Source organism: Cygnus olor, chromosome 1 (assembly GCF_009769625.2).
Source record: "Cygnus olor isolate bCygOlo1 chromosome 1, bCygOlo1.pri.v2, whole genome shotgun sequence".
NCBI classification, from domain to species: Eukaryota; Metazoa; Chordata; class Aves; order Anseriformes; family Anatidae; genus Cygnus; species Cygnus olor.
Window position 1 is genome coordinate 79,664,889 of NC_049169.1, and position 26,953 is coordinate 79,691,841.

General features: G+C 39.4%; 1 protein-coding gene across 22 annotated transcripts in view; it reads left to right on the forward strand.

Annotated features, from left to right (window-relative positions):
• The window catches only part of NRIP1 (nuclear receptor interacting protein 1), a 109,150-nt gene that overhangs the window by 51,099 nt on the left and 31,098 nt on the right, over positions 1 to 26,953 (forward strand). For 2 of the 22 annotated variants that reach the window (XM_040566158.1, XM_040566233.1), the window contains exon 1: positions 25,100 to 25,452. The exons of 19 other annotated variants lie outside the window; for them this stretch is intronic. The gene's annotated coding sequence lies outside the window, so the exon portion shown is untranslated. Of the gene's footprint in view, positions 1 to 25,021; positions 25,453 to 26,953 lie in introns of those variants that run through there. One more of the 22 variants, XM_040566150.1, reaches the window with a different exon arrangement.

Genomic DNA, 26,953 nt, shown 5'->3' on the forward strand with positions numbered 1-26,953 from the left:
AAGGCTTACTCTTCAATCTTTTTTTTCTTTTCTTTTTCTTTTTTTTCCTTTCTGTTCTGATTGTGCAAGTGTGCTATGCAAACCTGACTTCTATATCATTGCTGCTTTTGGTAGTGGAATATACAGGCTCCATGGGTATATCTGGGCAGAGGGAGGCTGGAAGAAGTATGGACAGCAAAAACTACCCAGAGCTGAGTTTAAAAATTAACCTAGGAAGGACATTCTATAAATAGATTACAACATATGAACATATACCTGTGAGAAAGATGATGTAAAAGGTTTTGGTCCTAAAAGAGACTTTTTAAGGAGATAGCTGTATGCATCTCTTTCAGCGTGTAAAATTAGACATTTGTGATGCTTTAAAATATTTATTCCCTATTCTGAGGGAAATCTGTCTTTGTTTGCTTTTGCTGCTTCCTGTTCCTATTGTAAACCTCGACTTTGAGTATGAGAGAACATCAGACTAAAGTGGAAGTCGTAAATTTTAGGGAAATAGCCCTACCGCCCCCTGAAAGCTGTCTCCTTTATTTGGAGGTAGGGACCAAGGTTGTGACTGAACAGTTAAATCTAAGTTAGCACATTTTAAAAAAACAAAAAAGTGTTATTTTAGTTATTCCCTTTAAGAGCTATATAGTAGTAAATATGCCTTTTGCAAGAAGAACAGTCTGTCCTTTAAGTGTGCTGATTCCAGGGGAGCTTAGCGCAAAAATCAGTGAAGCTGTAGCATCTCCTGTGAGTTGGTGGTTTGATTATTGTAGTTTCATTTGCTGGAACGAGTAGATTATATCCAAGGAAAAAGTGATTCTCCTTCCTTATCCACTCCAAAGGTTTAACTATGTTTTTTGTTTCGTATGATAATGACTGTTTTGTATTACAGGTATGCAGAAACTGTAGCTGGAAATAGAACTCCACAGCATTCTGGAGTGTAAAACACAGGCATATGCTAAGGGGAAGAATGGGGCTACTGTAACTTTACAGGTGTGGGACTAAAACACGGGGACTTAAGTTGGACTGAGCATCCATTAGGTAGTTCTGTGGCAATGGTATACCCCTGCCCAGACTGCCACAGTCTCAGGCCAGCATTCCCAGGTGATCATTCAGTCTAGAACTGTCAAAACACAGATTCTAACTGTGTGGAGGCATTATTTAATGGGTGTAGTAGAACAGGTGGGATTCAAAGTGGGTATCAATGAGGGTTGTCTAACCAATTTTCATTTTGAACCATTGTCATCAAATAATGTGAGTTTTTTTTTCATATACAGAAGGTCGACGTTGTATATGAGGGAAAAGCTTAGACATACTCACCTCATTAGGTATGGAAATACAGGAGAGCCGTAAGAGTGAAGCATTACCTGTAAAGACCAAATACATAGATTGATACTCAAGCCAGGTTTCACTGAAAAGGAAGTCCTCTCTTCTGCCCATCAGTCTTTGCACTTCGCTAGTACAGCTGCAGACAATGGTATTAACCTGCTGGAAGCAGTTTAAGGAGATGCAATTATTTGTCCTGTTAAAAAATAAAAACATATCTGCTGTGTTAGTTACTTGAGTCAGCTTATTGCAGGATCAGGAAAGAGTGTTTTTATTGATTAAAGAGTTGGGGGGAAATGGAGGATGTGATATGTAGTGAGAAGTTTCTGCAAGAGTAAAAGTAAGGGAAAGTGGGAGACTGGGAATGATTGTTATTATTATTATTTATTTTTAATCGCCTCCCCGTCATCTCATGTAGGCCTACCTGAACCTATTGACAGATAACCAAGAACAGCAGCAAGAGGTAGATAAAGAAAACGTGAGCTTACGTATGTTAGGAGATTCTCCGAGCAAGAATAGTCGTTCATTGCAAGAAGCTGTATCAGTGCTCAAAGCTTCTTATTATTCTCCTCTTTTTGTCTTCCTTTTCTAATTTTATATTTTATTTTAGCACTTCTTCAAAATAAAGAGAAAAAGGATATTTGGGTACATCAGACAATGATGTTTGGGAGTCAGGCTTATGAGATTCTACTCTAGTATTCCTAAAGGAAATTTTGTTAAATCAGAAGTCTGTCTCATGTAACATCCTTTCAGTGTAGAATGCAGATCTGTACTATGGTTAATAAATGACTACTCTAGCCTCATACTGTATGGAAAGGCACAGGTTATCAAAGTAAATTCTGAATGCGTTGGACAATCTGTACTAATTTAAACAAAATTGAATTTACAAAGACCACTCATTTCCCTTAAGTTTTGTAATAACAGAAAAAGAGGACAGGCTTGAAGTTATTTACAAGTGTTTTTTTGTTTTGTTTTGTTTGTTTTTAAAGGCTTACTTATGAAATTGCCAAAGCAGGTCTAGTTTCACAACTTTGGGGTTCATGAGACTTTTCTGATCCAGGAACATAGAAACATTCTTAGGTAATAGCCAAACTGAATAAACATTGAGATGACAAAAATGGAAACATGTTTTGTACTTTACCACTTCTTAGGTTTTGGAGCTTTTTAGTAACTTCTTCTAATTTTTAAGTGTATAAATTTATTTAAGAGCTTAGAAATACTGATTTTTTTTTTACTTTAGCTAAAATAGCGTGAGATATGACAAAAACAGGCAATATCTGTTTTTAAGTAATTATTAAAATGCTCACTGTAGAATGTATTTATTAAATTTATCTACAAATGCTGATAGCACATTTAGTGAAATATAGTTTGAGGTACTGTTTTGTTTTTAACCTATTAACATATTATTAACAGCTTATTATAATGCTTGTTCTGAATCAAAGTAAGATAAATATCCCTTAAATACTGCTGTTTTCTGAGTGTTTGTGGTATAGTAACATCACTTGCAGTAGCAGGAGAGAGATGGGGGTAGGAGTTCAGGTGTTAGGTCGTGCTAAATAAAGCTATGTGCAGAAATGGGCATTTCCTAAGATGTGCATTGTGAAGGGAGATGTGGAGTTGTGCATGCTGTGCGCGTGTGTTGTGTTTTCAGCACCTGTGCTCTGAATGCAAGAAGCCCTTTCCAACTTTCTTCCTTTAGCCATTGTAAAAGGCCCTGGATAGTCGTAGTGTTTAGGTTCTCTGCTTGATGCAGAAAGGTGATGCCAGGCTGTTGAAAAACAGAAAAAAAACTCAGTCTGCCCGTCTATAACCTGCTGGGGTTTAGCTGGCTGCCACACATCAGGGGACTGAGCAAAGGCCACCCAGATCTGGAGGCATTTTGCCTTTGACACAGAAGTTGGTCGTGCTGGTGTTCTTGGTTCCTGTCATCAATCTTTAATCTGTGCAGCTGTCTAAACTGTCGTCTGCACTAAGAATTTGTGTATGTAATACCTGCTCAGTATGCAGTGTTCCAGAGCTTTGCTCTGAAGATTATAGGAGACCCATCACAGAGTATTGAATGAAAGAGCACAAGAGGAATGATTGGGTATTTCTAAATCAGAAAGCCTCTTTGGAAGCATTAATAGGTTATCAACATTTTATTGACTGCAAATATCATGGGAAGGGGAAGGAGCTGCTCTAGTTCATAAAATTTGGTCACTGGGGAGACTCACCAGGCTTTTACTCCCCATAACATAGTGAGGCTATAGTGATTCCTGTTGGCTTACCTGAAGAAATGTTGTGTACTTCTTATTATAAGTACTTTTAGGGTTAATTTTGACGGTTGTCATATCTGAATGTTTTATTCCTTATCTGGGTGTGGAACAGTATGCACAGTATAGAATAGGGGAAAAAATTGTAAGGCATTATGTTTTAGGATGGTGTTTGTTTGTTTTGTTTATTTTAAATGGTGCTGGCTAGATTTTTAGAAAATGATCCTTGAAACAAATGATTTTGAACTGAATGTGGAACTGTAAATAATTACGAAAATTTAGACCAAGTGTTAAATATATATGTTGGACAAGCAGATTGTATTTGAAGGCGGGCGGGAGGGGAATCATTTTGTTTTGTCAGTGAACTAAGTGAGCTGCCAATGGTCCACAGGACTGCATGTGCTGTAATTGCCAAGTAGTTGGCTTGACTGATAATGACTTCTTCCAAATACTGTTTTTGCTTTGAAAAGTGTATTTTAGCACCCACATTCTTAAGATTTTGAATAAAATAATGCAAATGTTGGATTTGCTGTAGACTTCTGGTTTTCCAGCTGTTTTTGGGTCCACATGCAGCTATAGGGCTCATGCCCAATAAATACTAGCTCAGTGTCAGTTGCTCGAGCTATTGTATTACTTTACTGCACTGTAAAGAAATTTTGTGACAATGTAAATGGACACAAGCCATATTGGATTTGCCAGGAGCTTCACAAACTACAGACAGACTCTAATACAATTATCTACAGTATTATTCTTTTTCTGTCGCTTGAACATCTAAAAAGCATTAAGATTCAGCAATGCTTAAATGCAAAGGAAAATATTGATTATGATTTGGAAGCCTGCTATGAGCTATAGATTACACCTATATATTTTCATCTTTCTTTAAAAAAAAAAATCCTTTTATCTCTTTTGCTTAAAAAGGCTGTGTTGTTCAAGCTCTTTGGGTACATAAGGTGAGTCCCTTGGTTTTCTGTTAAAATAGTAGCTTTGGAAAACACATTAATGGCAAGAGCTCACTTTGACATTTTCTTCCTCTTCTGTAAGTAATATTTTGGAAATAATTGGAAGAATATGTGGAAGGAGATGGTCAGATTCTGGAACAACTTTTTATGTTGAAGACTTTCTTGGCATTGGCCATCAGTTAACTCTGGGATTGAAACTGTGAATTTGAATTCTTTCCTTGTTTGCATTGTTAAGGTGTGTTCTGAAAATTGCTACTGCTACTAATCAATTTTCCCTTAAAGCAAGGAAAACATAATCTGAAGATATCTGTTATCAGATGAATGTTTCAGGTTTTTAAAACCTTTATTTGAGTTTTGGTCTGGTCAACAGTGATATTTGACTGCTTTGTTACTATCTGTTGGTGCCTACTCACCAAACTTGTCTGTTTCTTTGACTTGGCGTGCTGATCCATTTTGCTGCTCATTTATCTTTCTCCAGATTCTTCCTCAGAAACGTTACCTCCTTTGCTTTCAGAAAATCATGCAGTTGTTTTTATTCCATGTAATGGATAGATAGAATTGCATTCTCTGTTTACAAAAGAGAAAAGCAAAGAACGCAGTCTCTTTCTGTGGGAGTGTTTTTTTTTTTTTCATTCTCAGCCAATGGTCTTGTGCATGGTGTTCTGAAATACTAATTCACTCTTGGCAATAATTAAGAGTGACTTGCCTCGGTCCTGTACTCTTGACAATATAAAGATGACTTTCCAGGTCATCTTTCTTTTCCAGTTGGACATAGCACAAGATTTACCTTCAGCGTACATAGAGGCGGAAGTATCAGCAAATTGAAGTATGGCACTATAGAGACGGATGGTGCTGGTTTACTAGCAGCCAACATCTTATGTAACCATTCTGTAACTTGCTGGTTTTGAGATGTTTTCGGCTGGCAGTCTCTCAGCCTTCTGCATCAGGACAAAAAAAAGAAGTCTACTTCAGGGGGTTTCATTTCAGAATAATAATCTCCATCTCCCTCACCTCCATGTGAGGCTACAGGGTAGCCTGGTCTTGAGGCTGCACTTGACTGCTGCTGCGAAACCCCAGTTTAAGAAGTAGGCAGCTGCCCTGCCTGTCTGCAGAGAGGGCATAGATGGCAAGAACATGCTCGGGCAGTTCTTCAACAGCTGCATTGGCTTCCTTTTGGCTTCTGGGTGTAATTCAAGGTTTTGGCCTTGATTGCTTTTAAGCCGTACCGTGACTTGAGCTCCGGCTTAGAGGCTGCCTGCTTTTTTTGATCCAACATAGCAATTAATGTCAACTGGGATACTTGACCTAGATCATCCTAGTTTTTAATGTCAAGTAGCCATTGGCAGGAAGTTCTTCGAGAAGGACTTCTGACTGTGGAATGTGTTCCCAACCTGGTCTGATGGAGTCAGTTTGCTGAGAGGGCTCGGTGCCGGGCATATCTGATTTCTATGCCTGTGAAGATGAGAATTGTTCAGTGCTTGTCCTGTTTTCCTTTGCCCCTGAAGAAAGACAGGTTCATATTGGTTTATGATGGCTAAATTAATATTTTTCCACTTGAGCCATGTAGGAAGACATGTGAAACACATTTTAGAGGAAAAAAAGCAGCATGCTTGGGTGTGGACATAAAAGGGCTGCTTTTGGTGAATTTTATTGAATGTTTTGCATGGAAAGGAAATCAAAAGATGCTTCCTCACAGAGAGCAATTTGAAAGTGTGGTAAGTCAAATTCAGATACACAGCTTTTCTTCAGTTTTGTGGAAGATGCTACAGTTCAGTGCCAGTCACAGAAAGCTTCCTTCCTGCTAGGGAAGGAGATTTGTCAAACCATCACCAAGTTCTTTAAGTTTACAGTACCCCACTGAGACGTATAGCTGCATAGACTGTAGTAGTCCCACCTTGCCCCCATGAGAAGGTGTTTGATGCTTTTTAATAGCTTTGTAATTTCCGAAGCAGTTGGTCAGTTTAGAGAAGAAAAATGTTCAGGAACAAAAGTAATTCTGAGAAGGACTGGTTTTGTCTGGTGTGTTGTATAACAGCTGCTTGGCAGTCCCAAGCACAGATAAAGGCTGGGTGGAGAATGGGTTGAGAGCAGCCCTGAGGAGAAGGACCTGCTGGTTTTGGTTGATGAGAAGTTCAACATGAGCTGGCACTGTGCTCTTGCAGCCCAGAAGACCAACCTTATCCTGGGCTGCATCAAAAGCAGCATGGCCAGCAGGGCAAAGCAAGTGACTCTCCCCTTCTGCTCTGCTCTGCTAAGAGTAGTTCAAGGAGCTGGGACCAACTTCTACATCATACAGCTACATCATGCGACATTTTGTGAGGTGAGAGATTGTATATTTCTACAGGCTGATAAAATTCAGTTTGCATGTCTGCTTTGGACTTGACAGGAAAGCTTTGAACACCTCCATTTAAAAAAAAAAAAACTTTTCCAGTCAGCCTGTTTTCTAGAGAATTTCTGGAACAGTGTTGTGGAGAAGAAAGGGAAGGAATGAAAGATTAGAAATGCAGGGGAACAAACAAATCTGGAAAATATTAGGAAATAGAGAGAAATAGAGAAAATTAGAGCACTTGAGAATATTCATAATTTTAGTTTGTGATGATTCAAAAAAAATAAAGATGCTATAAGAAAAAATAAGAGGTAACATGATCAAATTGATCAGTTGGCTCGATCTAAAATCCACTGAAAATTCACTGGTTTCAGTAGATTTTAATGATGCTTCCTTTTATTCTGCCTTTTTTTAAAGAAAAAAGGCTTAAGGGAAGTCTTAAGAAATTGAAAAACAAAAGGAAATAGACTAGAAGAAAATATATAGGTCACACCAAAAGGGAAGGGTCTCTGCTAAGTTTTTTTGGTTCTTTTTTGAAGACTGGTAATGAAGAGGGGAAGTTTCTATGCTAATGCGAAGAGTTACTACCCAGAGTGGGGCAATGTTTGTGGTGTCTGAGAAGAAAAAATGAAGGAGTAAGTGCAAGCTGTTGAATGTTTTGAAATAAACATAGTAATTCATGTCGTGTAAATAAAAGCAGTTATGTGAAGGACTGGTGTTACCTAGTAGCAGGCATTCACTGTATTTAGTGGGAAACTGTGAGAACTTGCACAATCAGTGTTTTGTTGCTGATTCTTAAATGGAGATGGTTATGATGGAGCTAGGACATAACATGGGATTTGTCTCACCTGTCTTATAGATAGATGCCTACTCCCTGAATGGAGGGAGGGTAGGGGAGAAGACCCTGTACACATTTGGTATACATGAACCCTGTAGAACAGGCAGTGGGCAGAAGTAGGCACTTAGAGGGTGTGTATTGTTTGACCTCCTTTAGGCACATGCTATAGGATGAGCTCAGTTGCAGGGCCTATCTCTTTCCTGGGCAGTAAAGGAGGCTAACATGACCTGTTCAGGTACTGACACCTACACTGTAAACATCTTCATTTGGTCAAGTGAATTCTGGCTTGGATTCCACATCTAAGAATGGAAAGACAAGGGTGCTCTGTTATTACAGCTTGTGGTTAACTGTCAAATGCTAGCTGAGTAAAGACTTGACACCTTTTCTAAATGGAGGTTGACATCCTGAGGCCTACATGGATTTGCCCAGGTAGGGCTAACAATGCATGCTGAAGCACTGCAAGGGCAGCTGGGGCAGCAGAAGCAAGTGTGTTCTGCTGCCTTCCTCTTGAGTCGGCGGAGTACCAGTGGTGGATTTTACTACAAGACTGGGTTCTGCAGAATCACTGGCAAGAAGTGAGTACATGTATTGTTTGCCCAGCTCTGGAGCAAGAAATGTCTTCAAAGAGCTGGAAGTAGCAGCCTGTTGAATTCCCCTGGTCTAACAGGGATTGATTTGTAGGTGGGTGTGCATAGATGCAACAAGTGGTCAAACTGTAAGCTCCATGGGGACGTGCTTACTACAGAGTAGGGTGTATTTGCTAGTGACAGGCTTGGTATTTACGGTAAATCACCTGGCACGTTTGGTGGACCATGGAAAGTAAATGACCTATTTAAGCTGCTTTCTGTGTGAAAATGGAGTGTGGTACTATATTGTTAAGTAGGGCCACGTAAAACACAGGAACTCACATTTTGTTGATTGATGCTGGAAACAGTAATTTGACTCCAGTTTTGGATGATAAGTAATATGCAGATGTTACTCTTCTATCACTTGTTACTATTGAATCCATACAATGCTACTCTTATAACTTCAGGGCTTTGAGATTATTAAGCTGCTGAACACTTAAATACATATATCTTTCTTTTACTCGCAAACTTATTTTTCTGGGTACACAATATAATGGATGTCTCTGGGACTTTTTAAAAAATCAAAAAGTGTTTAGTATTCTGTTTCTCTGAAATGCATTCAAGTTAAAATTTTCAGGAAACTTCAGCAGAGAAATAAAATCAAAACATTTGTTTTCATTCAGGTTATATTAAAATTTAAAGCACTGGGGTAATCCTTTAAGGAAAAGGCAGGCATCAGTTTTAGTGTTATGACTGTTATGAATGTTTTTATTAAAGTATGTTTTAAATGGTAGCCTTGTTTGCAATAAAAATGAAGAGTTTCATACATAAACAGATCATTCTTAATTATTACACCTGTTTTCGTACAGAGTGCTCATTGTCTGTGTAGGCTCATTTTATAATGTATGCATCTGGTAATGAAAATAATAATTAAATTCTTTCACAATGAAACTGTGACTGGGGGGAGGGTGGAGATTGGGAAAGCTCGAGTAATACTAGTAGCCAGATGCATATGCAGTAAAGCTGACTCTTCACCTAATGTATTTTAAAGCCTAAAGTTGCATTTTAAATCGGTGGTTCTCATTTTCTAATTGGCGCTCCATGTGTGGGAACACCACTACTTTGTGTTTCTTTGCCCTGCCTCCCTCCTGCCATTGCTCACCCCCCTGCCATGTCTCTTCCCCCACACTTGTGTTTGCATTCTGATCTTCCTTCAGCCAGTAAAGAATTGCTTTTGTACTGGAGCTGAGAGCAACCCAGGCACTGACCTGAGGTTTGTTGAAGATGCTGCTGCTGAGGAGCCTGAGGAGCTCTGTGGCTCTGTTACTCCAGAAAGCGCACAGGGTGGTGAGCCATGCTCTGTGACAAAACCCTAATGAAGTCTCTCAGTCCTGGGAAAGACAAGGGTGTAATCTAGGGTCAAGTAGCAAAACCAAACTGGTATGGATAAAGATCTAGCTATTTAGGTGAGTGCATACATGATGATTGAAATGTAGGAAATAATGCAACATCGCAGCATGGCTGAAAAAGTATTTGGATTAAAGCTGACTTACTTTTTTTATTTCTTAATCTCCCTGTTCTTCATTTTGCCCTTGCTTGTGTTCTTACTTATTTGGGATTGTGTGCTTCTTTTTTTTTTTTTTTTGGGGGGGGGTATGCTTTTTTTCAGAATCCTTGTTTTTTCTCCAAATCTGTAATGTTTTTTTCCTCTATTGGTGCTACTTGACCTAGCAGTAATCATGAAGATTGTTCTCTTTCCTGGATATCCTTTTCATCTCTTTCAAGGCATATTCAGACAGGTCTTCTGCTGAGTTCTGCCTTTAAATTAATAGGAGCAGCATCAAATGTTTTGAGAGCTCAGGACAAACTTCTGACACTGCCCAAGCTCAGTATAGCCCATGAAATCTGTGTTCATGCTCTCTTGCAGGCACCGATTAAAGCTGAAATAGTTTCATGGCCTTGGACTGATTGGAGATTTTGTAATCTTGTGTAACTGAGGGGAGGAAAGGGAGGTGGGACAGCTGGCTGGCTATAGGAGACCTGGCTGGGCATGTGGGTTTCAGCTTAGGCGATAAAGACAACTATGGTACTGGGAAGTGTCCTTTGCAGGAGGCCTTTCGGTCATGTTTGAATCCTTGTGTGGCCTGTGTCCATTTATAAGATGTGATTTTTGGGAGGGCCAGTCTGATCCACACTTGGTTTATTCGTTGATGTGGAGTCAGATTTCTCTTTTCGAGATTAATTATTGTTTTGTTTTAATGTATGTACAACCTACTTTATTAAAAAAGCAAATGGTGTACAATATTAAAGACTTAAAAAATGTGCTGAAAAGATGGCACATAAGGTTAAGATTTCCCTTCCATGAAGGAAAAAAAAACAAAGTGACTGTTTTTGAAGCTGCTGCTCTGTTGTTAATTTGGAAACTAATTTTGGTCTTTTGTGAACTCATTTAAACTTTTGGTTTCAGTCGCCACCTGTTATAGTTTATTCTACTACCTATAGCATTAAATACTTCTGCCAGACTTACCTGTTTACTTGTATTTCCTGTCAGTCGCTTTATCTAACTCTGAAAACCTCTTAAATCATCTCAGAGTATCCTCTTCCTCATGAGAAAAAAGACCTTGGATCCTTGAACCTCTTTGTTGTAAATTTCTAAGGTTGTGTATCACTTTTTTGGGTTTTGTTGACATTTGTATCCTTCTTTAGATCAAAAATGAGAACCAACAATTTTTCTTTGGCTTGCCCTGGAAAAGAAATCTCTTGGATACAGCTGTTCAACTTAAGGGAAAGAGTATAAGTTAAATAATCCGAACTAATCTTCTTCCAGAGTATATTTTTTTTGAAACTTATTCAAAAATAAATAAATAAAAAAAATCTGTTGTAGTTTGAAAAGTGAAGATGGACTTGACAAAATCCGAGTTTCATTGGAGGGTTTGTGTCTATGTTTGTCCACGGCATAAGTTTTGTTCTGTGAGGTAGAACTCAGCTGAAAACTGTAACTTTGCAGTTTGATTTCTGCTTTTGTCTTTGGCCATCACACCAGAATAGAGGAACCTGGATGCTCAGCTGGGCAGGAGGGTGCTGTGGAGGGGTGGCCTGGCACCCTACTAGTCCCACGTCACTTTCCTCTCCAGGGAGCAACGTTCCTTCTCAAGGGGGCAACAGTGCACAACTTACTCTCTGTTATAGATATCATACAGAAAAAAAAAAAGGAACATTCAGGCCAGCAGCATCCCTATTAGAAATAAATAGTTTTTTCTCTTTTTGCCACGTGAAGCCATCATATATCCATCAAGCTACATAGTGGCAAGAACTCTTTTTCCTGCAATGAGTAATGCCTTGAGTGTAAGTAGAAGAAGCACTATTAAGTGAGAAGGCCACATTGAATTAAACCTTTGTGGATGTAAACAAAAAGTATTGAATCGCATTTGCTTGAAATATTTAGGTATGATTTACTGTGGAACTTTGCTTAATGCATATATGTTGGAATATGATCCAGTGTGGGATGATGCATAGACATTTAAGATTTAAATTATTCCTTTTACTCAATTTTCTTTCTTTATTCTTTTTATTTGCAACAGTAACGTAACTCGCTGATTTTGTCTATAAGGAAGATAATCTGCTATAAATATGCAGGTAGGCTAGAACTGTGGTATGTAACATCTGAGTGAAGGGGAAAAGCCGTCTTTGGGGATGGTATCAAGTTCAGCAGGTTGTAAACCTGTAAACCTTACTTGTTAGAACTCCTCTGTTTTTAAGTGTGTGGAAATGGTTCCTCCCATGCCCTTTTTTGCAACAAATTAAGGAGGGAGAGAGCAGGAACAGAGAACAAGATATGAGAGTGTAAAGGCTGTATGCAATTGATAAAGGAGAAGAGTTCACCCACTTCTACCATGTAATGATAGACCTAGGAACTGGTTTCAAATGCATGTCTAGGTTTGTACTGTGTTTTTAGTGAACCCATACAGACTCTGTTACTCAAACTGAAACATAAACTACTCTGATAGAAGAGCTCAATTGTATAAGGACAGAAGAAAACTAATCAGTTTTTGGCCACTTTATGCAGGTTTTTCTTGTGGGACTTGACAGTATGGCATATATAATGCCTGTAACCTAATCAGCATTTCTGTGCTGGTGAATGACATTGTGTGACATTTGTGTCATGTTAGTGGTTGCAAGGAAGTAAGACTTTAAAAGTTGCTCACATCTAATGTGAAACAGGAAAAAAATCTACAAGCAAAGAAGCAACAGAGGAAAGTTGTTTTCTTGATGGGTGGATTAAAGGATTAATATGTATTCTTAACCATTATGAAAGACTAGTAAATCCTGTTTGCATATGGGTTGGTAAATTTTTATGAGTAATTAGTCAAGTTAATTTGAGTATCCTTTTTTTTTTCCCACATCACTGATACTCAGGTTTTTACCATGAATTATATTTTTGCAGGATGTCTGATACAGTTCTTCCTCAAGGAAACATATTGGACAAACATTTTAAATAACAGAATACCATCCAAGTGCCTTTGTTCTGAAAGCACATATTAATGAGCCTTTGTTGTGCTTGAAATTGTGCCTTTTCAATTGTGCTCCTTAATTTCACTGCCTACGTAAGGATTGGGAAGATCTCTGTATTTCCTGTGATGTTTGCTTGTGGGTGTTTTTCTTCCTTGTGGATCTAGGTCATTAATTTGAATGTCTTGAATTCATGGACTAAATCTTGCAAGTTTTGTTCATCCCTTCACTCCCCCCTTGTAAGTAACTAGTGTTGAAGCCAGTGGGCTGGTTGATTGTGGATAGATTTCTTTTGCTCAGGTTTGGTCACTGCTGGTTCTTGTACTTATTGATCTATATGCTCGTTGTAAGGTTTAGTAAAACGGAGAAGAAAAGTCTGTAGACAAAATCATTTTTCTGTATTTTTAATTTTGAAACCTCCCGATGACTAGAAGATACATGACTGTTATTAGAAATTTTAGCCCTAATATTTCAGAATAGTGTTTTGGTGTTTGTTTTTTATAGGGCAAAAATAATGTAGTGCTGTCACTTGTGTCTATGACAAAGAAAAATCTGCTAAAAGAGCTTACAATGGCCCAATTTAAATAGTCTGAACTGTGCTAAAAACAGTTCTACAGTATCCATTTTTTTTCCCTTTCTCATTTTGAAAGAATCAAAGATAAATGTCTTGCACATTAAGGAGATGAGCTATAATGAAACATATATGGATAATATGGCAGCAGTCCAAGAACATTGGTGTGCACACCCTGATGTAGTTGTGGTGGCAGCTAGCAGTCACTCTCGAGCAAATGTTACTCAGTCAGCACGGAGAGCCCTCCTTGGTGAGCTGTACCTGTTTTGAGAGGAACCCCTCCACCATCCTCACTCTTGCCATTTGAGGCATTTATTGCCTGGATCAATGTGAAGCTTGTTGATTTGAAGAATCCAGAGTCCAGCCGCTCTAGGGAGCAGAACTTGTTATGGAGTGTCTGGGCCACAGATGATAATGTCCACAGCTGTGTTTATAACTGCCTAAGGACTGAGCATGTGTATGTTGTAACAAGGTTTTTTTTTTTGGGGGGGGAAATGCAATCACCCTGATGTAGGACTGGCCATGCTAATAGATACACCTGTAAATGTATGTGAACTTTGCTCCATGTGACAGCTATGTGAGCACCAGCACTACTGCATGGTAACCTATACCCTTTTTTTTTTCAGTAGAGTGGAGGCTGCCAGGTTCTCATGAAGCACAGCAATCCGAGGGCAATTCCTCTAACCCTTGTCTGCTTCCTTCTCATATCTAATTAGCCATATGGGAAGAAGACAGTAAGGGATGTCTGCAGGCCAGGCAGATTTTTCCAGTGGATTGGATGTGGTCTGCAAGTTGCAATTTGAGCTTTCCAATTTGGATTACAAAATATAACTTTAGGTTTTACGAGTTTCTTGTACCCAGCTTGCTTTGAAACACATGCGTATTAGATGTTGATACTTGTTACAATCAAAGATCAGATTGTTTTTCTGTTCCTCAGAGGAAAAAGGCTTTTGGAAGATCTTAATTTCTTTTCCATGATTATCTACTTACTCCATTTGCTTAGGGGAGGAGTAATCTTTACTGCTTCCCTGCATTATTACATATTTCTTGCAAGTGTTCAGGCTTTTACTTTATTGTCCTTTGGAGGCTCTTTCACAGAGAAATGAACCTTGATGTCAGGTGGCAGTGTCATGAATATTCCAGAGCCAAATTGCTTCTGCTCTGGAAAACCTCATAGGAAGAGAATCAAGAGAAGGAAATTTTCCATGAGGTTCTTCTCACAGACATGTCTTGTGGGTAACGCCTGGAATCCAGGGAGTCCAGCCACAATGTAGAGCCCCCTGTGCAGGTGCCCTCTGTGCAAAGATATTTTTTGGCGGTCTTAGGCTTTGGGGGCAGGGGTGGTGGTGGTTTACTGTAACATTCAGTTTTACTCTTGTGAGCACATAAATTGGGTCCTTTATTTTTTTTGCAATGGTCAGTACTTTGGTCATGCTTTGTTTAACACTTGTTACTACTAATACCCAATGCATTGCAAGGAGGAAAGTTGTAGAGTTTTCTGTCAGTTCTCACCCATCCTGTGGCTGATCTGTTAACCATTGTAAGTTGAAACAACCTGTAAGATGACATTTGATATTTATACAACTATTTTGTAAAGGAGATACGCTACATTTAGAGTAGTGACCAAAATATGCTACCTCCTTTGTCCTTGTGAATGTTAGTTTTCAGCTTGTTTTCCCAATATTGCATCACTGCATCATCTGCTCATCCATGATTTCTCAATAGTAGTTTGTGTACAGCAGGGAAGATGAAATAAGGGTACAATACTTTTCCATTTTTATGGACTTCATTTAGATTCCTAGTAGCTCAAACTGTTTTTGCAATGTTAATGCAAGATTGGAAAGCTGAAAAAAATAATTCCAGGTTGTTTTTTGTTTGAGGAAAATAATCATTCTCACAGTATTTTCATTTAGTGAATCTGTGTTTTTTATGTAGCCCCATGCCTCCTGAAGAATGTGCTTCACGTCTGTTTGGCATGCAGATGTATTGTTAGTCATCCACAAATGAACATAATTGAGAAGTGACTAAGGTCTTTTAAATGTTTTGAAAATATTGGGTGCATTTAAAAAATAAAAATAAAAAAATGTTAGAAAGCATCATAGTTCTGATTATGTAATTGAGTCAGCCTGGAGGGAGGGATTTGTAGATTTGTATCACTGTCAAAATATTAAAAATTAGGGAAACTTGAATGGGCTGTTTCTCATGGCAAAAAAAAATGGAGTTATATTTTGTGCCATGCACTGAATGCTTGAATGCATCTTCTGAAATGCATGAGAATTTGTGTTCCATATTTTCCTAAACTAGTAGTTTCACAAGATCTGTAGTTTAAAATTTTGTCATAGGTATGAAGTTATTGTTCATTTTTATTGAGGCAATGTATTTGGCTTTAGGGATTATCTTTACTGTAAGACAATTGAGGGGACTCATTTCTAAAGGGATCTGTCTAGCCTTCCTCAGAAAGGAAAAAGATCCATAAGCATTTGAACATTAGGAAACAAAAAAAAGAAAAAAAATCGAACATGTTTCAGGCTTAGATTTATGCAGTGAAGTAGGAGTCCCTGATCGAGTGTAAGGCAAAGCACTGGCAATCTAAATTAAGAATTCTGTAAAGTTTAAAAAACAAAACAAAAAAAATAGCAAGAGAATGCACATTAGATGTATTTCTGACACTCTTGCTAGCGGGAGAACAGAAGAGGTTTGAGTCACTGTTTGACCTAGGAATTTGTATCATTGAAGATAAAAACGAAGCGTGTTTGAGAGAAGGAAATGCAATTGGCAAGTGAATACTCAAACTCAATAACCAGGAAGCACTGCTGACTCATGTTGGCTTCAGCTATTTTGCTGGACACCTGGCAACAGTATTACAGTGTGATCATTGCTGGAACTGTACAAGTATGATTCATTCTTCTGTTGGGCTTTTCTGGTTGTCAGCTTCTTACTCTCTTTTCTTAAAATAACCTGGACTACCAGTAAAAGTATGCATGTCTACCACACATGCACATACATGGAAATACAGTGTATTGTATACAAAAGATTGTTGCCTGCCAGACACATCCGGTTCTCGCTTTTTGTAACTTGCTGTGTTTTCCGTAATCAGTATGCTGCTTTTTACTTGGTAATGATATCTGAGATTTCCAAAGATAATAGAAGAGTATTTAAATGAGAATATTTGAAGGTGAGCATTGGCAGTGTAATGTTTGATAGAGACCAATGTTTCTACTTGGAAAACAAAACATTTTTATACCCCATGTTTCTGATACTACTTAAGCTATCAGGTGCTGACAAAATATTAATGATGGCTAATACATAATACAATAAAAAAAAAAGGGCAAAATAAGTGCTATTTTTTCCCCTCTCAGTCCCACATCCTTAAGTATAAGATGGAAAAGTGATAGAGAAGCCTGAAGAGATCAGCTGGAGTGGTAAAAGAAAAAGGTTGGGGACCAGGGAATCTTTCTTAACTGCTTATGATATAGACAAACTAATGGATATTTGCAAATTATAAATTATCATTGAATGGAAGTAGCTTTCTCCCCTCTACTTCCCATGCTTTTAAGTGGAAATTTAGAAAACGTTGTATCTGGCAGAGCAGGGAGAGGAACTCAAGGACCTGATTCTCTACTGGATGCCTTCAAAGACTAAGGGTGGGAGGAGTAGCTTAGACTTTGAGATTGCAGGAGTTGAGCCTGATTTTGAATCGTGGTTATACCTTCTAGATATGGGTGGCTGCAGAGAATGAAGACTAAATTAAAACCTGTGGTTAATAAGGGTAGCCAAGTAGAATTATTAACAGACAAATTGATTAAGGCAACTTTAAAAGATGTTTTTCACCATTTAAAGATGTTTCTAGACATCACTTTGCTCTTAAATGCACTTAAGAAAAAAAAAATCTTTGGTCTGCAGACAGCCAAAAAGCTGTGCTTGTGGATGTTAAAAATGACCTTGAGCAGAAGAACTCAAAGGTGTTTGGTGGTTTTGTACTGAATAAAATGAACTGGCACAGCAATGTGAAAAAGCTGCATGAAGGCCCTGATTTAACAAAATACACTTAAACACGGATATAGTCACTATTCTGTGAATGCGCATGTAATTCCTGATCGGTACACAGTTTAAATACTAGAATAAACCAAACTCATGAGTATGTGTAATGTGAACTGTTGCTCATATTCTTAGATGGGTATCTGAGATGTCTGAAGCAGGAAATGAACCCTCCTCCCCCAAATGAACAGTGCTATCTCTGCAAGTAGTCAGCCTTGCTTTTTTGAGATGCAGTGTGTGGAGAGGTGTCCCCAGACCCAGATTTGGAAGACAGTGCTTTTGGAAAAACACCTGCAGAAGATTTGTTGCCATGAATGCTCGAGTCATTGGGAGAACTGAATTAAAGCACTGGTTTCGCTAGCAAGGGGCAGAGCAGAGGGAGAACTTAAAGATGACTTGGAAAGGAAATTGCCTGGGTGTTAAATGAGACCTTGGTAGAATAAGGCTATATCCTTTCTAAGTGTAAACATTGATAATCTGTTAAGACCTTTTTTTCTTTTTCCCCTGTGGATTTGGAAAGAATTGCAACTTTTGTTTCCTTCAATCTACAATATTCAGTACTTATCCTCCTTAGCTACTGCTTAAGTGTAACAGTTGTACTAGTATGCAAAAGGAAGTTAATAATATAGCTAACATATTCTTATACTAGAAAAAAATATTAGTTCTATTAAGTATACTTGAAACTAATACACTAATTTTAAGGCTTCTCTACTTTCACTTCTTTACATGTTTTCCATGGCTTTAGTTAAGATAGGTAGAACTTAAGTAGATGTACCTAGCACTTCATAATTGTGTTCGTGTGCATTTTCACGTGCACTCTGTTTTTCTTTAACCGTTCTAAGATTTGTCTATATTAATGTTTCATCTGTTAGTTCTGTACTGAGTTTGTATCTGGCGATGTTTCCATTTTCATGACAGCGCACCTATTTTTACTGTGTTAGTACTACTTAATAGTACTACCACTATAAAGACTAATTTATCAAAATTTCTATTTATTCAGGTTACTTAAAATAAGTAGCCCCACTTACCTAATTTGCACTTTAAAAAAAATTGTCACTGTTTTTACACCACAGCTCACAAAGAAAATTAGAATCATAATTTACAACTTCTGTCTCTAGAAGACTCTCATGTGCAGTGTTAGACATTGGGCTACTTCTGATATTGCTAGGAACACAGGTCATAACATTGTGTGCCATGGCCACAGGACAATTTTACAACTGTTACTTGTTAATACTGGTACCAACGGAGCATATCTGTGTTTGCTTGCAAGAGATTTTTTTTAATCAATAGCATCTCTGTGTTAGCAGATACAGTTTTATTAAATAATGGGGTCCAGGTGTGAAAAGAACAGATTATATTAAACTCTGCCATCTTTGTTTTCTTTTTAACTTACTTTATTTGCTGCATTGAGCTACAGTGTGTATAAAATAACTGCCCTATGCTTAAAGTATAGCCAGAATCAGCATTTAGAAAATGGTACAATTAAGGCTGCATGTACAACCTGTACTTGGACTGGTTGTATAGTGCTGGTCTTGTCCATTATTGGGTTTGTGCGCATTTGTGCGAGCATGTCTGTGTAAGGCGCCAAGTGGATAGTGTTACTTCTGAGAACAGTGTGCCTTGGTGCAGTTGCTGGCCATGAGAAATTGTAGTCCCAAAGACCATTTTTATCAGAAGGTTAGAAATGAATGGCTGTCCACCTTCATAGATGGTATGATGCTGTGATGGCTGTATCCTTTGCGTATGGGCATACAGATTGCTGCTGTAACTTCTGGGTTGTGGTTAGATGCTATGTGAACCACTGCCTTCTGTGTGAAGTTCTTAAGGTGGTCTGAGTTGGAAAGTGTTTGTTGGAATGTCGTAGCCCTGGAAGAAAGCTGGTAATTTGTATTTGGGGGCTTTGGCAGGGCCACACAATGTGTCCCATGCTTGGCAGTAACTACTACCTGTCTTGAAAGCTTTCATTGCACTTTTTAATCGCCCTGTTCAGATGGAACATTGCAACATGAGTTGTTTGTTTTTGTTTTGGGAGTTTTCACAATTCCTGATGTTTGGAGAACCTGTAATATATTTTTGTTTTGCTACATGTTTGGAGAAAAAAATTAAGAAACCACTGATGTTTCATGTTCAGTTGTGCATACCATGAAAGTACTTCTCAGTATTTTCTGCTAGACTGACGTGTAATATAAACTACTTAAGTTGGTCTCACCTAATCCCTTTTCCTGGTAACTCTGGCGTAAACTAGAAAGTTTTCTAGGAAACACAGTGTAGGACCCATTACTTCAAAAAAAAAATGTGTAATAGGCCAACAGACAAAACTTTTTTTAAACCACAATTGGCTGCCTGTCTGGTGTTTTGTTATTCAAGGGACACAAAGAACACATTTGTGCAGAACAATCAATGAACCACATGCATGGATCTGATCAATCTCCGTTTTCCAGAGTCCCAAAATGGATGAGAAGGCATTCTTGGTTGTGTGCCATTCCCATATGGCTACGAACCAGAGCCGGTCTGGGACCTTCCTGGGAGGCAAACCTTGAGAGCATTCTGAATAATGGCAGAGGTTATTCTGACATCCAGGCGCTGCAGGAACACCGTGGCCCTCTGTCCAAGCATAATAAACACGTTAGAAGCCTTGGCGGGTCTGTGGGAAGGCCTATGTGTATTGTACAAGTTCCTCCTCTACCAATATAAAAGGCGCTCTTACTAGTGTTACTGGAAATCTAGCACGTAACATTGTTAGTTGTTTAACAAGGAGGATATTTTGTGAGAAACGCCACGACTCTTGGGAATGATGAAGTGAGTCTATTTTAGTGGTAGGTAGAGGATAGTGTCATAACAGTTGTGATGTAACTGCCAAAGCTGTGTCCTTCTTCAGTAAACTTAAATGTGTTTTGCTCTTGTCTGGGAGGGAGTACATAGTACTTTAAAGACCCTCTATATAAAACCAGACTGACTTAAGCCGTTAATGTTCAACCAGAAAAGAATTAGAACACCCTCTGCTGGTGTGAATGGCTCTGTTTTCCTCTTCTCCACAAGGACTTGTATGGCGTATATCCTAGAAATAGTAAAAGATGGTTCTCAAGTGTGATAACTTATCTTGATTAAGCTGAGATTATTTTGACCCATTTGTATTTTTTGCATGCAGAAATTTGATAGTTTGAATAATAACACCACTAAAACAGACATGAAGATAAGGTGGTGATGGTCTTTCTTTACTTTTGTATGTGGGAATCCATATTATTTCCTCAGTAGGAGTACAAAAAGTTATTATTCATTGGGAAATTCTTTCTGAAATTGGAGGTTGTGTGTGCAAGTATGCTTCTGAAGAAAGTGGCCATGTCTTAAACATGTTGATAGTTGCATTTGCATGACGCTGCCACATCCATTGGGTAAATCTGTGGTTTCATAGAGTAACCATGTGCGCCTCAGGCCTTTCCTACTGGTTATCTCTGTACATTCACTCAAGTTTTTAGAAAACCTCTGTGTCACTTGTCAGATGATGAGCAGTCAAGAGCAGAGAGGCTGGCTGTCTTTATTTCAGTTCCCCGGTACGTGCGCTCATGCCCTGAAACTCCTGGTAGGCCTGTCGCATGTTAATATCCTGTTCTCTCCTTCCTTCCCGGCTCGGGATGACTGAGAAGGAAATAACAGGGTCAGATGAGGAGTGGATGCTTCTTAATTTCTCCTCATAAAGCATGTCTGTTGCATGCCAAAGCAGTCGTCCTCATGTTCTTGACCCTCCTTCTCTTACGTGCCTCGCCAGACTCGCAACCTGTTGAGATGGGTGCTGCCTGGTCGCTGAGGAAACCCTTGGCCCCCAGCAGGTACAGACAGGGGTCCTGGGGCCCTGAGGAGCTGAGCACCCCCAGCACCCCTCTGTCTACCTGTGTCACAGGGAGCAGCCTGAGCCAGGGTATGGCACCGCAGTGCTCCCAGACTGCACAGCCGTGTGGGGAAGGGCACTGTGCTGGGGGAGGAGAAGGATGGCGATTGCTATGTAGGGAGCCTGCTCTGTATTAATAACAGCTCCCTTTCCAGTAAATGGTTGCTTACATAATTTTGTTACGAAAGAATGCTGCCGGTTGAACCGTGTTCATCTCTGCTGCTTATGAAAGTGTCCCTTCAGCACGCCTGCGATACGCTGCCTGCTGCAAGAGAAGGGTTAAGGGCAGACAACATCCTGTCAAAGACCTTGTTTTTAATTTTGCCTCTCACACGGGCACAGATCCGGCTAAGAGCAGCCCAGATTAGTTCGGAAAACCTTTGAAGAGATTTAAGATGTCCTTCAGCCAGTTTGAAGGTTTTTGTCTTGCAAATCCAGTACAAGGGCGCCTGCAGGCATCTCGACCCTTGCTGTGCTGCTGATGCAGCTCAAGGTCATGCTAACCCGCCCTGTGACATTCAATAACAGCAAAAAAATTATGCGGTGAAACTGCTTCAGCATTCAGCCAACCAACAACTTCCTCAGCTCCTCACTAAAGGAAGAAGTGTGTATTTTTTTTCTTTTTTTTTGGCTTCGCAGATTTTTGCTGCAGGAAATAATCCAGGATTTCTGGTGTGTGTGATGACAAGGTCATTTCTTAATTAGAACACATGTAAAGAACAAAGCTAAATGGCTTCAAAACAGCTTTGTAGTTGATGGAGAGGATTTAAATTATTTAAAGAGATAGTCACCCAAGTATGATGGAAACTGAATTCTAAACACATTAACTCTTTCAGTACGCTGCAGTTTCCATATGCTACTTAAAAGAGAATGTCAAACTTGATGAGCAATATTGCAACTGCTGTTAAATGAACATTTTTACATCCATTTATAGTTGGGATTGTATTATGCATTTTCTTACCTGAGTTATGAAAGCTAGGTATTTATTTATTTACAGTGAAATATTCCGTGCTGGCTAGAGATCAAGAGATAGCCATAGGAAATTGCTTCCTAGACACGAGTGACTTAATTTCTACCATATTTCATATTTTAGTGAATGTATTAGCATAAATGTGTGTGTGTGAATTACAGTGCAAGCATGCACATATTGTTTCAGAAGTGCTACTGGAAGAAATTTGGACTATTATAAAGGCGGATTTGAGATAAAGGAATGGAGCTTGAAAGGAGAGAATCGGCAATATAAATGGCAACTTCACTTAGTTTTAAAGTACTGTGAGCTGTCTGGAAAACCTAATTGTAGGAGGGATCTCGGAATCTCGGAATTGTTCCCCAGGTTTGTCTGTGTGACTCGAAGCACTGAAGTGCAGAGACATTGGTTCAACAGTCTGAGACGTGGTTTGGGGTGGCTGTGTGTGTGACCTGTCCATCCTTTTAATCCGGTCTCCTATATTTCCTCCCACGATCTGATTTTTGGGCTTCCTGTGCTGTGAATTCCCTGTGACCGACCAGGTGCCCACGCCTCCACAGTCACCTCGTGTGTGCGGAACCCTGTGAGCCACCGTCCAGCTTGCCCGCGTAGTGCTGCTGCTCCCGCTGGCAGCACATCCCAATGGCACCTGCTGTGCTGGCAGCTTCCGGAGGGGAAGCGCGACCTGCCCTGCTCTGCTTTGCCCTGCCCTGCCCTGCCCTGCCCTGCCCTGCTCTGCAGAACCTGGCTTTTGTTGCTAGCGCACAGCGACAGCAGCAGAGGCACTGGGTAGGGGCTCTGCTAGCCAACTTAGAAGACGGGCTGTGCGTGCGCTCAGAGATGCCACTGCATGGTGCATTGGGGAATTGAAACATGGAGGAATAAGTCTTCCTTCTGCATTCAGAAATTAAGCACTGAAATCTCCCAGCCGAGTGTTTCATGTGTAAATGACATAGATTATACTGAGAATGTATGAAAATATCTCTTGTTGTTCTTTGTGTTTATGGTTTTTAGGCTTTCTATTTTTTTTCCTGAGTGAATCTTGTTCAGCTGGAACAGGAGGTGCAGCAAATGTCAAATGTCAGGCTGAAATGGAGTATGCTTACTACAGACAGATTGTGCTGGCTCCCAGAACCTCCTTGTGAGAAAGGAGGAAACTGCATTTGCCAGGACAGGGAGGAAAGAGCAGGCACTACAACTTCTTTCCCCTTTGGGCTGCTTTTCTTCCCTTCCCTGCGCTGTCTGTCTCAGATGAGGCTTGTGAGGAGAAAAGGGTGGAGGAAAAAAGGTTCCACACAAGAAAAATGGATAGGACAAAGCGGATCTGCTGTGCGAAATTTGTATGCTCTTGCCCTTGCCTGGGGTGTGCTGTGCCCTTAATATTATGGAAGACCTAAGCTCACCTGCTAGTAATTCCTAATTTACTGTCCTAATTCATCGATTTGTTATCACTAATTGTACTTCATTTACTTCTGTGTAGTTTCCAGTACCTAAAGGGTTGAAAGGTTGCTGTAATTGGCACCCGCAGCTGCTCTTTCTTTTGACAGGGGATAATTTTGCAGCCTATGCTTTGTGTGACAGCTGCCTAATTGGGCATTCTCCCCTTGTAGCAAGCCTGCCTCCTCCAGCCTCCCTGCTGACAAATGGTGGTGGATTATAGATGAGGACACGCTGACCCATTCGACCTTGCTGAGACAGCGGGGAGGGGCCTCCTGCTACTTGAGGGAAGCTTTGGGTCATTTAAAGGACAAGGTCATGAGCCAGGTGGGGAAATGACATGATATCACATGACAGTAGCCTGGTGACACGGTCAGTATGTCAAGGGCAAACTCATCAGTATTGATTATGCTGCTTTTTTATGGTGTCTCCATGAAGCCACTGATATTTCAAAACTATTTTGCTAATTTATTCTAGGTGAAGTGCCAAATGCTATTTTCAGGGTTATTTTTAGGAGTATTTGTACAGTATTTTCTCCTAAGTACAGATCACATACAAAAGCAGCGTTATTAAAACCCTGTCAATAATAATTTACAGGGTTTGTCTTGATGGTTTTGGCAAAATGTACATCTGCAAGGACTATGAGGAAAATACCAGGAAGGGTGAAAATCCCTGCTTTTAAATTTCAGTATTTCACTTTCCTTTCCTACTTGAAAGGCACGTGTATGAACCTTTATGAAAACGTGTATCCACATACGTATGGCTGACTTGAATGTGGGGAAACTCTTTAAATAAAAAGAGCCAAAGAGAAAAGTTAAATATAAATCGTGTGTTTAAAGAAAAAATCTTCCATTAGCTCAGGGGTGATACAGTGAAGATAGTCCTGCCTATTTTAAGCAGCAATACAGTATCCAGCTATGCCAGCCAATAAAAACCTGCTAAGTGGGTTTTAGAAAATATGTTGTGAATACAAGTGACAATATTTTGAGAGCATCTTCATGTTGCATTTCTATGCTAATAAACTTCAAGGTAAACGAACGGCTTGTTTGACATTTGCTATGTTAGACAATAATAAAATGCTTTCTTCTGGAGTAATTAGACTTGATAGATTGATTATGCGAAGAGGTAGATAAAAACAGTCAAAAAGAAAACTCTCTTGAAGCAAGTTACTACCCATTTCTGAACGCTAATGGGATCACTCAGCTCTAGCCTCTGTCCAGCAGTCTTTGTTGCACACGCACCCACACACGTGCACAAACACAGGCACGTCCAGACACACGCAGCAGACGCAGAGTTTCTGAAACAGCCTGCTAAGTACAGAGGGGGGTGTTCACCTAGGCACGCAGTTCGCGTTTCTGTGAAATCTGATTTGGTGTTGGATGCTGTTGTGTCTGAATCTCGTCAGTTCACCAGGATGTAATTTTACTCCCCTGAGGTAAAAAGCCGTCAGTGGTAAAGTGTGATAAATTAGTTCACTCAAGTAGACGTGTGTGCGTGTGTTTAATTCTGACCTTGCCGTGCATGTGTTTAGCTACTCTCGGTGCCTGTGTCAAGCTTGGTGGAGGTTTAATCCTGTGCCCTTGTACACATATGCTTGATTAGTAGTTGTGGTTATCTCAGCAGAAGACATTCCGCCCTCCTCCTTGTATTGGTCGGGACCCGGGCATTGGGGAGTCAAGTCGAAGGAGAAAGAAAAGATTTTGCATTAGTATTCTATGAAAGCCTTACTGTCTGCAGAACAAATTGATTGCTACAGTGTACCTCTGCTTGGCACCACTGCTGTGAAAGAAAGGTATGGTTGTAATCTGTTTTATTGTATTACATATTGTGACACTCCAGGAATGTTTAACATTCAGCTCTTCTGTGGCACATGCTAGAAGTCTAAGTAAAGAAAAATATGTGAATGAATGAAAAGTATGTGAGCCTGTCATATCTGCAGCTTTGTTTACTACAGTGAACTAGGTAGCCCCTGCTAATGAGACAAATATATTGTTTATGCCAATGGCAACATAAGGAGATAGGTAACAAAATTCTCTATATTATATTCAGTTTCTCACATTTGTGTCAGTGGTTGCTACGTACCTATACAGATAAAATTCTGGTCAATATTGTAAATGTGATTTTTTTGAGCTTTTAGTAAGATGATAAATGGGAGATACTTATATTTGAACATTGACGTGTTTGTCTCTTTAAATGAAAATGGCTTTTTTTCCCAGTTTTTGATCTGCTGCACTGGTCTTGCATGGAGGGGTATGTGAGGGAATGTGTAAAGGTAGGGAAATCTTAGACATGCTATTAACGATAAACAGGACAAGAACAAAGCTGAGAAGTCTTTACAGTATTTCAGCCTTCAGTCCTTCTTCCTCCAACCATGTAAATACGCACCCATTTTTTAAAGAGAAAGCTAGCACTCTTCATTTTCTCAACTCTGTTGCAGACTTTACACAGTTGATTCTCTGGTTTTATAGATGCTCTGCTGATCTCGGTTTTGTGTTTGTGAAGTATGAAGTGCTCCTTTAATAAGATTAAGGCTGTTTCACAGAGAGCTGTGCGTAGTGCTTCATTCTTGGCATCCCTGAAGTTGTGTTTGTGATTATTTGGATGTTTGCTTGTGGTCATTCCAAAACATCTGAAGTGTCTGCTCTTGTCATGTAGACATTCTCAACTAATTAAGTTTAGGACAGGTGGCAGACTTGTCCTGGACATTTAAATCTGGATGCAAACCTAATCTAATAACTTGAAGAGGAAATGAAAATCCACCTTTCCAAGTGTGTTATCATTATACACGAGCCACAGATGTATCTGAAATCCTCTCTCTGCACATTGTCTGGGCAGGTGACAAGTAAATGGCTTGCTTTAAGGAAATGAAGGACTTAGGAAGCACTGTATGCTGAAGAGCAGTCATGCACTATAATAGTTACTTCCGTCATATGGCCTTGCAGACTTAAGATTAACACTTTATAGATGTGCGGTATATTTATGAGTGTAAGCTCGAGCTTACATTTTACACCTTGCGAAGGGTATGAATACGGCCTTATGCATGTAAGTTGTTTATCATCTAGATCCTCTGATAGCTAAGAAAATTTCTGAGAACCCCAGATGCTGTGTTGCGATTGTTTGTACTCAAATGATGACTAATTTCATTAAAACTAATTAATCAAAACTTACTTAAAGCAAATGTTTTGTTAGTGAGCTTTTCTTCTCTCCTGGAATTCTTTTGGAAAATTGTATAAACACATGTTGTAACATTTTTTTTTAAATTGACTTTTTTCTAAAAGTTGCACAATTTACAC